Here is a 5,228-nt window from a genome sequence, read left to right on the forward strand (position 1 = left end):
ATTTTTTTTTTTGTGAAGAGATGAACAAATTTGGATCCTATTTCTACTCTTAAATGAGGACGTTTGTGAGGAGCTTATGGTTGAGGTATAGGGTGTTAGTAAATTTCTAATTGAATGGAAGAACACATTGACTAGATGCCAATCGGGAGCTTCCCTGTCTAAATTATTTTTTAGAATTCAACAGGTGAGAGATTTTGGGAGACAAAGAAAAAGTAGTCTCAAAATTGTGCATGAGATATTGTAAATTTGATGAAGGCTATAACAAAGACCGAAACATGTAATAATGCTCATACCGTTCAAGTCAGATATTTTATTATTATTTTGGGAATGATTTTTTCTTTCGGAAATTTCATTGTAGAATAAGAATTCATTTTCAGGCATCTACGGAATGCTACTTTTCAATTTTACACGTTCTTCTCATAGTAGTTTTTAATACTACATAATTGTTCTGAATACTATTTCTTTAATGCAAATTTGTATCTACATCCTACAACTTGAACTTTTTTATGGATATTGATAATTTGATGGCATCTACAGAATGCTACTTTTCAATTTTACACGTTCTTCTCATAGTAGTTTTTAATATAAATATAAAGAAAATAAAAATCTCAGTACCCTTTTTTTGAAATATTTTATCACAACATGTTTCGGACATTTATGCCATTTTCAAGTGATCACTTTTTCTTTAAAATGGCATAAATGTCCGAAACATGTTGTGATAAAATATTTCAAAAAAAGGGTACTGAGATTTTTATTTTCTTTATATTTATATTACAAGTAGCCCTATACAGAAAAGAGATGAAAATATAGTTTTTAATACTACATAATTTTTCTGAATACTATTTCTTTAATGCAAATTTGTACCTACATCCTACAACTTGATTTTTTTATGGATATTGATAATTTGATGGCAGAAGTTTGAGTATAAGATCATGGCCTTTATAAGGTTGCATAATATTCCTTTAATTTATTTGAACGATGATTTCTAATTGAATCAATATAGAAACGCTTGTAAAACTCCAGAACAAATATGGACTCAAATTTTCGTGTAAATCTTCTTCCTCTGTAGTTGATTTTACTGTTTTCAACTTGGCATCATCTATGATGATTCTATACAACATGCAAAGGTAATTCTTTGTTTTTTTTTTCTTTTAGCCATCTCAACAGGCCAACTCCGAAATCGAACTACCAGCTTAATCACACATCAATAAATTATGGCTATGGCAGAATCTAGAACTCACCTTTGAATATAAAACCCCTATAACAATGATACACTAATATAACACTGCTGGTAAACCCCAGCTTATTTCTCCTTTTAATTCCTATAAATTTCAAAAATTTTTTCTACAGATCATTTCTTTATTATTATACAGTATTTCAATGCTCTGATACCATTTTTAGTAACAAAAACATTATTGTATAAGTTTCTACTTGGGTTTTCTCTGAACATTGCAATTTCATCTGCTTAAATGTATTGGTTTTGGAGAATATTTTTTATTCTATTTTTTTATTCTATTCTTGGTTTACCATTATTCACCTATGTTTTCTCAAAGACAAAAATGAGTATTTTCATTATGTACGGTACGGTAGTTGTACTCATGCATAAGAGATAGGATTATAGATTTTTCTTAAAATACCCAACTAAAAAAGTTCATATTTATAGATGAAAATTATTGGTCACTCATGCATATTCATATTTCATACAAGAACTGATGAAATATGTAGAAACAAGCTTCTTACTGAAATAATTTCACTAAAATCACTTTCAAAACTGGATTCATTTATATTGATACATTGATTCCTGGCAGGCTAGTAACCTTGTACTGCCTTATTTCTATTCATTCTGTTACCGGTGTCCAAGCTCCTTTCAAGACCGTTAGACTATAAGCATACGGTATACCTCCTGCATTGTCTTTCCAACCCTCACAACTCGCATTCATTCCTTCTTAGTCTCACTCTTCACACTTCCCCTCTCTTTCCTATGTTGGCAACTTTCACCTCCCTTTCCCTCGAATAGCATATTATGCCTTCCACGAGGGGTGGCAGTCTAGTTTGAACATTCTTACCAAGAACATGTGTCTGCTACGCGCATCACCGAAAATTTCATACAGCTGGCCTGCCAAATTTGTCTGTATTTGTAGTTTAATTTCTTTAGTCAGATTCATTGACGTCACATTCTAATTTAAACTGGGTAGTTTAATAGTGTTATCACCTATACAACCATACATCTATAGTGGTGACCCCAATATGATCGAAAATTTGAAGTGTTATTTAGTGTTTAGTTATTTTTGTTATTTAGAATAACACTGTTCGTTTCGTCACCTGTCACGCCACGCCACGTATCTTCCGTGACGCATTTGTGTATCATGTAAGTTATAATGCATAATGTATTCTGCGACCGTTGGACTTTTATCATTTGTATAATGTATTCCGCGACCACCGCCTTGAGTTGGACTTTGCCGGTTTGTGTGTTTTAACCAGTTTGGGTTATTTAAAATTACATAAAAATGAATCTGTGAATGGTGCTCATTCAATGACAGAATCGTGTGAACCTGTCGATAGGACCGAATATGGCTTGCTAATCACCTCGCAGGTGGAGACCCCAGACTTGGTTGCAAAAACCTCTTTTTCCCAGTTGTTAGCAAAATGCATGGTCCCAAAGTTCCGGTCACCCTCTGTAGTGTAGTATACATGAGGTGTGAGATCCAAACACAACATTCACTCCTTCTGCACTGTCAAACTTCGATGTAAATACTGAGGGTGATGTCCACATGAGTTCATATAAGCTTGTGCGTGGGTAATGAGTGAGATGGATGATGATGAGAGATTACGACTACTTTTTAGGTAGTCGGGACGGACAGTTGTTATCGCCTCTTCCGAAAGACGGGGTGGCCGTATCTATGTGATTGTGCTGTGTTGAAAAACTTTTGCCCCAGTCGAGATTCGTACTCGGGTTCTCTTGATTATTATACGTTATCACTTACTCCAACGAGCCACCCAAACAGTTATATCAATTATTGATTCCAGATAAAAATCTATGCCCAATCCAGATGATTCGATCTACAAGCTCGACATGCGCTATCTACGAGGATGATTCACAACGTGCAATTGATGGCTCAACTGTTGGGACGCGCTAAGCCCTACAAATTCACCACCAATCTGCAGAACAAAATCGTATCGTAAGTGCTAAGAATATTATACCTTAAAATATTGAAATTATTGAAAATTCATGGTTAGGTATAGTCTGTACAAAATTACTTCTGACTTGAAGGAATATGCAGCGCAGAGGAATGGTGGGAGATCAGCCAATTACAGTGATGGATAGAGTCATAGGTAGAAGAGCAGTTGCCAATTTGTCAGTCGTCTGACTGCTTTCAGACAGGAAACTTGGCATGTGTAGCATAAGCACATGAACAGTCACCATAAGTTGGAGAACGCTGGCCGCTTCAAAACGGCAACATCGCGCCTCTGTATCCCTCCCGCTGTATGCTTTCTCTGCTGCGCATGTCCATCCCAAGTAAGAAGTAATTCTGTACAGAGTACTCCGTACAAAATAACTTTTGACTTGGAGGAATATGCGGCGCAGAGAAATGGAGGGAGATCAGCCAGTTACTGTGATGGATAGAGTTGTAGGTAAAAGCGCAGTTGCCAATTTGTCGATTAGAGTCAGTCGAGTGAAGGCTTCTAGACAGGAAACTCTGTAAGTTTAACATGAGCGCTTGATTACTCACGAGGAATTAGAGAATGCTGGCCGGTGCAGAACGGCAACTTCGCCGCCGTTTTATCCCTACCTCTGAATGCCTTCTCTGCTGCCCATGTCCCTCCCAAATCAGAAAATTTATTTTGTACAGAGTACAGTAGTTCTTTAGAATTCTATAGGTACTCACTGATAGCTCCAGAATGCCCAGAAATAACAATTATTAGAGGCTCAAAAGAATGGGGCCGCCTGAGCCTGACCCACAAAACATTTGCGAAAGTTTTATTATCAATTTATCCAATCGAAAATTGTTTGTTTTATTCTAATTTACATTTTCAGATTGTGATCTGGTGTAGAAATTGAAATGGACATAACCTATGTATAATATTAGGACAATTTCAAACTAAATTAGGAAGTTGAAGAAGTTTTGGGCAATAGCCTGTTTTTTCTTTCCGATCGTTGTATTGTTTTTGCTAACCTAATAAATAAAACATTATTTCTGACCCTGAGAATTGACCAGGATGTTTTTGAGGGAAACTACTTGACAACTAGAGAGGATTTGGTTCCTGCAGAGCGTGATGCCCACGTGAGCTCTAGACTTGTGCTTATGAGAGTGAAATAGCTAACAGGTCACCAAACTAGAAGCAATATAAGTTTTTAAAATAATTCTCTAAACTGGTTCGAGTGAAATATTTGTTTATCCTATTACTAGCAAATAAAATTATAATGGTATCCATAATGTGAAGATATGTGTAGTGGAAATTATTGAAATACCCTGAAGATTCTGAAACTGCAAATATTGAAAACAGAGAGATTTCATATTCCAATAAATTATCCAATTTTATCATATACCTAAATTAATGAATGAATAACAATTTTGTAATTCACAGCAACTGCGTCAGTGTGTACGACACAACGGTGACGAGAGAAAATCTGGAGTATTTACCTTGAGACAATGGAAATGTGGAGTATGTACCTCGACGTGCTGAATGACAATCTTCAGTTCCCGTCACCTAATTACAAGAGCAAGCTGAGTTGCGAAGCTTTCAGTGCCACTGATGAAGCTATCAATCTGTCATCTGGTGTGGGTGAGTGCTTTTAGTACATCATTATTCATAAAAATCAAATTTTAGACCACTTGCATACACACGTTTTCAATACGTACAATAGTAGTTATAATAAGTTATAATAATAGACAAGTGTGTGCTTGCACATACATGATCAATATAGACATGGATGTGCTTGCAAAATATATTGTAGTATTGATTCTTTAATATAGACAGACAGACAAGGTTTCATTATTTCAAAAAATTAAATAAAAATAAAACATGCTGTGCTCATTTATTGTAATATAAAAAAACTTAATAACCATTGTATTACAACATCATCCTAGAACCTAAAATACCATATATAAATTGAAAATACATTTTGAAGTGTCAAAAATAAGATAAAAGTGTTGTTTTAAATTTTTAATTTAAGTATATAAATCTCAATGTGGCTAAGGTTTCAAGGAAAACGATGAGAAACATAT

This window comes from Nilaparvata lugens, chromosome X, assembly GCF_014356525.2.
Source record: "Nilaparvata lugens isolate BPH chromosome X, ASM1435652v1, whole genome shotgun sequence".
Taxonomy (NCBI): Eukaryota; Metazoa; Arthropoda; class Insecta; order Hemiptera; family Delphacidae; genus Nilaparvata; species Nilaparvata lugens.